Raw genomic sequence first — 12,267 nt, forward strand, 5'->3', positions numbered from 1 at the left:
CTCTCCATGTTGGCGTGGGTTTCCACCGGGTTTTCCGGTTTCCCCCACAAGTCCAAAGACATGCACTTTAGGTGAATTGGGTAAGCTAAAATTGGCCTTAGTGTATGTGTCTGAATGATGTGTATGGATGTTTCTCAGTGATGGGTTGCAGTTGGAAGGGTATCTGCTGCGTAAAACATATGCTGGATAAGTTGGCGGTTCATTCCGCTGTGGCGACCCCAGATTAATAAAGAGACAAGGCCAAAAAGAAAATGAATGAATTTATATCTAAATTTATATAAAATGTAGCTTTTTCTTACAGTCTGGTTTCAGAAAATAATTTAAATAAAATAAAAAAATAAAAAATACCCTTACTGAAGGCAGCACCTTAAAAAATTAAACTATTTTTTCATGTTCACTCAAAGCATGTTAATATGATATTGTGTTAAATATACTGTAACTCATAGTTTATGATTAAGTCTAAAATGTGATCCAATCTTTAATTAAATTCCTATTCAGCAAGATTAAACTACATTAAAATCAGAGGGCCAAAACTAAAAGGTCATATCATGGTGTAAATTGAAATATACTGCTCAAAAACGACCTAGACGCCTTGCTTTGAGAATCCATAGTTCTTGAAGGCTCAAATAAAACATTGGAGCGATGCATTCTGCACATATGATTGCATCGGCTGGTGGTAAGGCTTGGACTGTAGGACCCCTAAGTATAAGAAAGCACCGAAAATGGATGATGTTAATGTAAGTCATTGCCACTGAACAGATCCCTTGGGTGTTTTCTTGGCATTCTGGGATAGAGAAGGACAGCTTTTGCAGATGGCTTTGGCTCCTACTTGCATTCAATTTACTTAGCCTTACTTTAATTGATGTTCATTAGTGGTTTTACCACATTTGCGTGGTTTATTTTTTAGAGTGTTGACATATTGAGAAATATGTACATTTAATTAACATATTGAGTTAATTACGGTTCTCGTGGGATTCTGTGAGGATAAAATAAAGTGAGACAGTCCATATGCAAGATGTTTTCAGTGATCCATTATAAGGGCTAGGAATAGAATGCTAGCAAACTACTTACCGAAGTGTACACTCTCTGAATACTGCTTACTATTTAAAAAAAAAAATAATAATAATAATAAAAATAATGCGTGTGTGTGTGTTCATTCTTCTAGTTTGGTTCTCTTGTTTCTTTTAATCTAAAGCAAAAAAGAAAATAATTTTTTTAACCCTTTATCTGCTGCTCTACCAAATGGTTGATCATGTTTGTACTGTTTTAAATAATGACTGATAAAATCATTTAAATAATGACTGTTTAAAATAATGGCTTACACACAGCATTGTTGGTTTACAAAAAATATCAAACAAACATAATCCTGTTGCACTACTACACTTGATTTAGGTTTTATTATAAAAACAAAACAAAAAATATGTTAAATGGGAATCTGAAATATTTGATGGCATACTTCAAAAATAAAGGTGATTTAGTATTCAAAAATGTTTTGATTATTATTTTTTAAACTTCATGTTTTCAATTTTTTTAAGTATATGTTTTAAGTCTGATACTTTTACAATAAACTAACATATCTACCATTTTAAAGAGTTTGATAGTTTAGAAATTATGGTATGTGTTGAAAAAAAATGCATTGAGTGTTTTAACTAGTGACATAGGAGTTAAAAAAATGCAATCCAAACACTTTTTTCTTGGTGTGGTAGTTAAAGGGTTAATCTACTAAGTGTTAAACTGTCATGTTGAAGACCATACTTAAAAAAAGGTGGCTTTTAAAATGTATTTTTGCAAACAAACTTTCAAAACAGTGCTGTGTGCTAAAAGCATTTACTTTATGTGCATACACATACATTAATATTTATATGTTGACTCATAAAGAGCACATCAAATGCATAAAAGAGTCCAAACAGGATCAGGAATTCACACATAAACAAAAATCTACTGCAAGTAAACACTTTTTCTGATGCCAGCACAGAACTGTAGCTATAGACTTTGTGTTGATGACGTTCTGTCCTCTTTATGGATGTGACTTGCCTGTTGTAACTTATGTTATGGTTTGTTTAGAAGTCTTTAGTTTGTATTGATTTCATATTTCAATCAAATCACTTAAGAATTTGTTTGGAAACAGGCAAAGATTTATCTTTTCAATGCTTCTAGCGCATCAGGTTTTGGATGGCAGTATTCAGATAAGTTGTTTTAATCCAACCAAAATCCCCAAGTGAAACCACACAATAAAAAAATCTTTAAAAATACATCAAAATATCAAACAGAAGTATTCAACATCATTGTCATGGTCTCATCCCATTATTTGTATGCAATTGTCTGCAAGTTTTTAGTCTTTATATTTTAAGCGCACATTATATTAATTCAAAAGCGGAAGGTTCATTAGATTTTGGAAAAAGTCGCCTATGACTAAATTTCTGTGTTAAAACAATAATGGTGAAATATTATTACAATTCAAACAAATTCTATTTTATTATATTGTATAATGTGAGTTGGATTAACATAAGTTTCTGCATTATTACCCCAGCATGCATTTACTGAGAAAAAAAGATCAATAAGTCTTTTTTTTTACTACACCAACTATTGTTCTGTAGGTCAACTCAATGGTGTCAACAGATATCGCTACCCGTTTATACTGCTATACAGTAGTATTTATTTTTCAGAGTATGTCAGTGAATGGATGGCGAGATCTGTTATGTTATGACATTCTTCCAAATAATTTCCTTAATCTTTAGCAGAACAAATACATTTATACACGCTTGGAACAACCAGAAACTAAATGGCGAGTAAATATTACTGTGAACTATCCATTTGCTTTAAAATAAGCTGCAATCTGTTAAATTGCTGAAATCTGATGTATATTGTAACTATAATTTTGTACTGTAATGTTAAATACAGTATTTCAACTAAAACTGATTGACATCAATGGTGACTTTGTCAGTGATTGACACTGTAAAATATAGTCTACAGGAGTAATCTGCTAAATTACAGTAATTTACTGTAAAGTCACATCTTACAGCTGTTATATCACAGTTATTAACTGTAAAAAATATTACTGTAAAAATAACGTAACTTCCCGCCAACAATTTTCTGTAAATTTACATATAATACCTTACATCAGGGGTGTCGGGCCGGTTTCCTGCACAGTTTAGCTCCAACTTCCTTTAACACACCTGCCTGGAAGTTTCTAGTATACCTAGAAAGAGCTTGATTGCTTCAGGTGTGTTTAATTGGGGTTGGAACTGAAACATGCAGGACACCCGCCCTCTAGGACCAAGTTTGGACACCCCTGCCTTACATGGATAGTAGTGAATAGTAGACAGTAATTTACTGTAAAGTTATAGTCTAATAATTTACAGCGTAGACGCTGTGTATAAATAGTCATATTAGGCAATCTATTTCTTGCTTTCTGCTTTGAGTTTTATATATTTGTCACTTAAGAGGTCCCTCCCCTTTTACACTGGCCACGCCCAGAGCCTCATGAGGGCTGCATGCTCATGCTATTAACCCACTTTCATCCATGCGCATTAACACTGACCTTTTACAGCCCCGCTAATGCTAGATGAGCTCTATTGATTTTGGTATTCCCGTCCTGCCACACAGAGCACACGCCGTTCGCCTGACTACTTACATTCCATTTAATATGGATGCAGAGGATGCCAACGGGTATCAAATGAGCCTCATTTACTGGAGTCTGATGGCTCTGTCCAGCCCCTGAGCACAAACATGTCATGTAATTACACTGAAGGAACGACCTGCATGTTATAGTGAAATAAATATTTGCATTTGCGAGTTCTCGTCATTGGGCATGTAGTAAATAAAATGACTTCTTTTAAATGCTTCTGATTTATACAGTGCTTTGCAAGAACTTGAACTAAAGTGATTTTACTGAAATAGTGTACGATGATGTTGATTGTGCATGCCATGCATTTCGCCAGCATCTTGTATAAGTAGCAATTGTGTAAAATTTTGGAAATATTGAAAAAAGTCTCAGTCTCATGATATAGATATAGATAAAACGTAATTAATAAAAAGAAAATATCAAAGAACAAGGTTTTCATTTAATACATTGTTGAAATAAAACACACATATCTATGACTTCTACTAAATGTGTGTATATTTTCTTCTAACATTGTTATTTTCTTAAAATTACAAAACACAAAAAAGTTGTGATTATTTCTACTTAGAACTACCATAGCTGTGACATAAGGAGTATGTTGCCAGTGGACTTGAGCATCCACGTGCAGTTTTATTAGGAAGTGAGGCAGGCAATGGTCAAACACAGGAGTAAAACAAGCATAAAGGTAATCCAAGATCAAAGTCAAAAACAGGGAAAGGGTCAGGCTAAGCGGCAAGGAATCAAGAACGGGAAAACAAGGCAAGGATCTAAACATGGAAAGACTAGACAGGATTAATGCTTTAGCCAAACAATAAAACTCAGCCAATTGTATGTGTGTGAAAAGTGAATATAAAGTCCAGGTAATCAGTCCATGAAGAGTTACTATCTGTGTGTGTGTAATCAGCGGGTGAACTGAAACTGGTGTAAATACAGGTATGATGGGGTTTGTAGTGCGTTTACTGGCAGAATTAGTCATACAGGAATCTGCATAACCTAGACCACTGGTGATTGTGACAATAGAGGTTAAAATGACCACATATATTAGCTACTTTCCCCCGTGGCTTTAAATATGCATGCCTCTGTTGCCTAGCAACGTCTTGCTATCAAAAACAAAACTTTTTGTTGGCAAAAATTAACTTCGTTGGTGTTTAACTGTAATTTAAATAGTATTTTACTGTACAGTTATGCAGTATGTTACTGTATTTTAAAGGTGCATTGAGAAAATTACTGTATGTTTTACAGTGCAGATACACAATACTGTATACACAACAGGGTAAATATTACTTTAAATATACATGTAAATACAGCATTTTTGCTGTAATTGAGTTACAGTGCAGGCACTAATGAACTGAGCTGTAATATGAACTGTATTTTACTGTAAAATTATTATTACAGTAAATATATATAATCTTTACTTTAAAAACATATACAGGCACAATAAATGGTGCTGTAAATGTAAATACAGTACTTTAACTGTACTTGATTTAAGTTGCTGGCGACCTGCTGGCAGTAAGTTACTGTAAATTCTGCAGGAAAATGTTCACAGTGCAAATACTAAAGATGAGCGGAAACAACTCAATTCTTGAGATTTTTTGGGGAAAACTTAGTTGCTTTATGTTCAATCCACTTAAATTTGTTAGTTGAACATAATCGTGTTGTGTTGGTACAACATGAATGAACAGTGTGGAACCCTGTCTTTTTTCATAGTGTTCAGATTTCTTTCAAAACAGCATATTCAGAAGCTTTCCTCCTAACTATATTCCTGTATAGCCTAACTATACATTTATAGGCTGTATTTTCAAAAATAATGTATTTTTAGAGAGATGACTTAATTATATAAGGTGACAGACATTCAAAGCTGAATTTTAATATCTCAATAGAAGCGTTGCATGTAAATTTGACGTGACAGTATGATGTCTTATATGAGATCAGTCAGAATGACCGCTGTGGTAATTCTACTAGTTAATTGATTGTAGTGTTAATTGATTTTAACATTGCAAACTGCTGCTGTATCAGAATATTTTGGAATAGTCCTGAAGACTACAGTATATATATATCAACATATAAAGTATATAAGACATATCCACATGCTTAAATCCCTGCTGGGTTTTGGCACAGTGTTTACTGTAAGTTAACCAAACCAAACATCTCTCCCCATAGATCTTAAAATATCCTTCAAAATAGAGCAAGTGAATATTCATGCAACGCTTCATCTCGTAACAGAGGAATATATGCTAAGTTAGCCCTTCATTAATGGAGGCAAGGCCCAGTATTCTCAAGAAAGTTTGCTGAAAACTCTGGAGATATGATACTGTAGCTCTACACAGATGTATGTTATTTATCTCCCAAGAAGATGAAAAGAGCTAGTATTAATTTATGTTTCCTTCTTATTGCTGTGATTAAAGATGGCTCTGATCGCTGGCCTCTCTTTAAGGGCTGAATTTTTTTTAGATGCATAACTAATGTTATAGTTTTGATGTGCAAATTGACTGGTAAACTCTACTTTTAACCCATGTTTTCATACATTTTTTTTTTTCACTACGGGACTTTTGATTGGTTGATGAATGCTGTGAAGGGTGCATTTATTCATGTACAGTTCCAAATCTAGTTCAACTTACAGTGCTTTATAACCTACAATTACAAAACAACCAAGAAGTGAATATTTTGCACAACAGAATGATAATTACAAATTATTTCAGCTACCATACATGAATACAAACATAAGGAGGTGCCTATTAATGATTCTGTACACCTCATAATGCATTTTCTCATAACACATGAGGTGTAACAGCACTAGAAACTAGAAAAGTAAAGTTTGTAGACAAATGTTAGGGCGGCTTGTGAAAGCCTCGTCTGAAAGTTTGAAGTAGTTTAAATATTTAAATAATTGAAGTAATTTTTAAGAAGTTTGAAACCGTTATAACTAAATACAAGTTAACATGTTTCTAGTATGGATTGGCATGTTTCTTGCTTGGCTGTTGCTAAGGTGTTGCTAGGTGGTTCCTAAGGTGTTACTAGGTAGTTGCAAGTAATTGCTATGCAGTTGCTAGTGTTCTGGGTGATTGCTAAGGCCATGCTAGGGAGTTGCTAGGTCATTGATAAGGTGTTGCTTGGTAGTTGCTAGGGTGTTCTAAGTGGCTGCTAAGGTTTTGCTAAGTGGTTACTTAGATGTTGCTTGGTGGTTGCTATGGTTTTGCTAGTCGGTTGCTAAGGTGTTGCTAGGTGGTTCCTAAGATGTTGCTAGGTGGTTGCTAAGGTGTTGCTAGGCGGTTGCTAGGTGGTTGCTAGAGTGTTCTGGGTGATTGCTAAGTGTTGCTAGGTAGTTGCTAAGGTGTTGATTGGTGGTTGCTAGGGTGTTTTGAGTGGTTGTTAGGTGGTTTCTAAGGTGTAGCTAGGTGGCTAAGGTGTTGCTACGGGGTTGCTAGGTGATTGCTAAGGTGTTGGTATGTGGGTGTTAAGGTATTGCTAGGTGGTTGCTAGGGTGTTCTGAGTGGTTGTTAAAGTTTTGCTAGTTGGTTGCTAAGGTGTTGCTAGGCGGTTGCCAGGGTGTTCTGAGTGGTTGCTAGGTTGTTGCTAAGGTGTTGCTTGTTGGTAGCTAAGGTGTTACCAGGTGGTTGCTAAGTTGTTGCTAGGTGGTTGCTAGGCGATTGCTAAGGTTTTACAATGTGGTTGCTAAGGTGTTGCTAGGTGGTTGCTAAGGTGTTGCTAGGTGGTTGCTAAGGTGCTCTGGGTTGTTGCTAAGGTGTTGCTAGGTGGTTGCTAGACGGTTTCTAAGCCATTGCTGGGTGGTTGCTAAGGTGTTGCTAGGCGGTTGCTAAGGTGTTGGTAGGGTGTTGCTAAGGTGTTCTGAGTAGTTGCTAACATAAATTAGCATGTTAGCATTAGCATGTTGCTCGCTTGTTTTTGGTATAAACTAGTATGTTGCTAGTATGGATTAGTATATTGTTGGTCTGATTTGGTATGTTGTTAATATGTCTAAGATTGGTAGTCTGAGTTAAATGAGCCTTAAGTCTTTATGACAGTCTGGCGCAACGTTATGAAGTCAAATTTTGTTAAGCCAATGGGACTTTTCAGAATTTATCTGGTGAGTTTTCAGAAAACCTTAAGTTGGATATATATATATTGGATATATAGCAACTTAAATCAGTAGTTTGGAGGTTTGGAGTTTGGTTGGTGGTTGTAGTATGAACGGTCTAGGACGAGATGCGTTCTTAAATCTTAATTATGTAGTATAACAGTATGTTTCTCAAGCCACCATAATTATTCAATACATGAATATTTTCCTAAATCACATGTATTTTCTTCATTATACTGATACATGCCCTTCTACAAGATATTTAAATTGGGTTTATCAAATACTTCAGGATTATAGCTTTTTTCCCCAAAGGTATGTCCGAACACATGCTGCCATTTTTATTAGAGAAACACACTTTTTAGTAATGGAGCAATTGACTTTGAATGCAATTTTTAATTAGCAATTAAAACCCATAGAAAGATTGTGCCCTTCTGAGAAATTGTGTAATAATATGAGATTACCCTGAGACACGCTGATGAAAACCACAGTAATGACAGAAAAACTCCTCGCTGATTTACATTTGCGTATAAATAAGTATTTGTGGCTTTCAGGCACATCATCTCATGAGTATCTGCTTGGAATGCCAGAAACAAATTTACTCACCTTCATGTCTTCTCAAAACTTGCATGATGTTCTTTCTTCTGGGGAACATAGATGACGACGGTTGATCACATTTCTGTAATTAAATGGTGAAAACAATTGCAATCATAAGCTTAATCCATATTCAACTCCGTTGCTTTTTTCCAAGCCGTCTGAAATGCTAAGACATCTTTGGGTAATAAATGGACTAATTCAGGTCATTATTCACTGATAATCTTTCCCTCCAGTGGCTTTGAAGCCATTGCACCCAGATCATTGAGTTGAACTTGAGGATCACAATCACTCAGACCAGTTTAATGATCTGGATCGAACAATTAATTGAGACGATTCGACTCACATGGACAATTCATTTACGAAACAGGCCACATATCCCTCACAAATGGGCCCAGGAGAGCCAGTCTCCTCATCCAAAGACGTTGCTTCAGAAGACGGAATATAGTTCATCAGCAGTTTTGTGTTTCATAGATGGCAAATAAATAAATAAATAAAAACACATAAAGGCAGAATGCAGCAAAAATATGAGCAGTATGTTTTGTGATAAATAATTAATAATGTATTATGTATTCAGTGAGATTTTCAGGGCTTTTTCTAAACCCAGCGAAAGCATAACAGTAATTTGTAAGGGATCTAGTTGTAATGAGGCAGTCTGGAGTGTCCTGCAGCGCTGTGTACTAGTTAGCATCTTTAATTACAGTATTTTGAGTTCATTTTTAAACTGGGTTAAAACTACTTCTCTCTGACCTGTTTTGCACAAAATAATGTGCACTCTAATATTTTGATATTCACTCTGCCCAAATGGTTATTGGGGCAGGTAACTGATAAATAAAGACTTACTTGACAATAGGTCAAGGCCTTAACACTCTTAAACAATATTTACTTGTAATCAAAAGCAATAAAATTTACAACACAAACAAGCTCCATATGACTATTTGTATTAAAATTACTTAATTTAGTATTAAAGGCTGACACATATAGAACACATATGGTCCGGCGCTGCCTCAAAAAATGTAACTACATGTCGCAACGAAGCAAAGCACAAGCTCTGTGATTGGTTGGCTTGGTAGCACTGACGAGTGTGATCAGTGCTGAGAGCCGCGAGCCCAATGGAGCGAGTGTAGCGTGGAGTCCGGTATAGGAGCTCTAACTGGAAACTGTTGTTTTATATTTACCTTATGATTTAAGAAGTTGCACGTCTGCCACTTCCTGCCTCTGAATGAGAGAGTTTTAGCTACTGGTACATTAGTATAGCATTCAGAAACCTGAAACAGAGGAAGCTTGATAGAGAGGAATATACTTCTGCGTTGAGCGATTGCCGTGACCCACAGTGCATGCCTTGCACGTTGCTATGCATTTATACTTCTCATTCTGTTTGTGTTGCTCTGCAATAACATTCACGAAATGCCAGCGGGCAGTGAGGTTTTTATGTTCCTCTGTGTCGTTTCTTCGAGGGTGTTTTGTTTTTTCTGAATGCTACCTCAGCATTCAGAAAAATCTGGTGGAACATGGCATCGTTCATTTGGCATGGCAAGTTTTTTTGTGGTCAACTTTAAACAATAGGATTTAAAATACAAAAAACTACAATGGTTGAGAGAGCTTGACGCTCTGCAATAAAAAAAATCACATGCAATTACAAAAATGCAAATTGAGAAAAGATTTTCATTCGTTTAACAGCACACATGCACAAAATTTATTAAAACGCGCTGCATTTTCTCACAATACAAACAAATGAATAATATGCGCTGCATTTTCACACAATGCACATAAATAAAACCTGCTGCATTTCACACAATGCTAACAAATTAATGAAATGTGCTACATTTTTTTACAACACAAACAGTTTACGAAAACGTGCTGCACTCTCACAACACTTTTAAATCTGTTTCAAGGAGACCCTAAAACGTGACGGACCTGGCTATTTATGTTATGGTTATTAAGGCTAATGAAATACAAAAAACAAGGTTCATCCGTCACGTTTTTGGATGCCCATGAAACATTTTTGTGTTTCGTTCTTTTTGTGTTGTGAAAAAATCCAGCGTTTACCTAAATTGTTGGATTTGTGAGAAAATGCACAGCGCGTCTTTCATTTGTTTGCATTGTGTTAAAATGCTGCATGTTTTTTTAAAATGTGTTCGCGCTGTGAGGATTCGCAGAGTGTTCTTATTTTGCTGGTGTTTTTTGTAATTGCATGTGTTTTTTTTAAATTACAGCACGTTAAGCTCTCTCGGCCACTGAAAGAAACACTTGTTATCTCATAGTGTAATACTGGGCTCTGTTTTCCAAAACCATTGTTAGCAAGTTAAGGTTGCACATAGTTTGGTGATTTGGTTTTTCCAGAATCTATCATTCCAATGAACAAGTTCAACTTTAATGTCCCGAAACATATAAACATGGCAAAACAAAAAGCAAGGTGATGTTATTGGTGCTGATATAGGTGTAATTATAAAATCTAAGAAAAGTCAAAGCTATGGCAACAGTATTTCTGATTTTCAAAATGTTGAATAATGTTCACAATGCTTCGCATTAATAACGAATTGGCTCTTGTTTCTGGTTCAACTACCACAATAACAATATGAATATTGTATATTTTTCTATGACATGGCCAGAATTTAGAAGTCAAAATGACATAATACGACACCGTGACTATAATAACAGACAAAAATAACATCTGAAAGTGCTATTAGTGCTGCTGGTATTATTCTGCAATAATTACAACAAGCAACACAATGAAGCATTGCCAGATTGAGTCTGTTTCTGATAAAAAAAAAAAACCTTAACATTTTAGCAGCACTCACTTGATATTTCACTTCAAAAACGTGTTTGAAATTCCTAAGAAGCAGCGCAATATCATTTTACAGAAAAAGCCGAAGTTCTAAAAGAGAACTATTGCTGTCAAACGTCCCCCATTTCCTTTTGATATTTTGTCTGTTACAGCGGCATTCGAAAAAGACCAATTACTTGAGTGCAGCAATCAAATGGGGAGCCTGGTCAGCTCTAATTGGACACGTGCGACCCACCAACAAAAGCACCGAGGACTTATTCTGGTCTTGTGACCCACTTGTTGACAGCACAGCAAGACAAAAGAAACTTCAAAAGCTTCAGTTCTCCAGTTGTGTGTTTGCTTTCCTCTCGTTTGAAGTCTTCAATGTCTCGATCCTCTGGGAGCACTGGGCGCTTTCCAAGCAGAGAATTATTCACATTATCTTCAATAAGGGAATTGATTAAGGTCACACTTGCCCTGTTACTCATCTATTCAGACTCACCAGTGCGCCCTTCCGCGCCTAATTGGAGTGTCAAAGTAGCTCGTTCATTTCCGTCACGGTACATATGCCGTAGATGCCCCTGTTTACTTCGCGCATGCTTTCTGACTCACTCCACTCTGTTGCTCATGAATTAGAGGGATTGCTAGACTAACCGAGAGTGCATGTGTGTGCGCGTGCATACCGTATTTGCTGAGCCAGGCGGACTCCCACGGCGAGCTCTCGGCGAGGGTTCCTCTGTATGCGTGACTTGGCCGAGTTGGAGCAGCTTGATCGGGCAATGACTGCAGGCACTCTCTTTGCTTCAAGCTCAAGCCATTGCTTTTACTGGGATGAGATAGCAGGGCAATTTACATAATAATAAGATCATTTGTCCTTCTGTCACAGTTCCAAAGACAGAAAAACAAACATCAATTAGTCCACTATCCAGGGGGGGCAGAACTGCAGGCTAAGAATGAAGGTTGGGCTTTTGTTTGGTAAAAGAGGCAGCGACACACTAGCAGAATCCCAGCCATTCAAAACTGTTTTCATATTAGCACCAGCCTCTAACACTCCAGATGAGAACCACCAATGACTCGGACACTGCCCTAGAGGGTATGGTCAGAGCTAGTGAAGCCAGAGAGAATACTAATATACGGGGATGAACAGATGCACCAAGAATTAAAGCAGTAAGGGTAATGATGGGAGCCGGTGTGTCTGGTAATTATCAGCCT

The sequence above is a fragment of the Danio rerio genome, chromosome 17, assembly GCF_052040795.2.
Source record: "Danio rerio strain M-AB ecotype USA chromosome 17, GRCz13ab, whole genome shotgun sequence".
Lineage (NCBI taxonomy): Eukaryota > Metazoa > Chordata > Actinopteri > Cypriniformes > Danionidae > Danio > Danio rerio.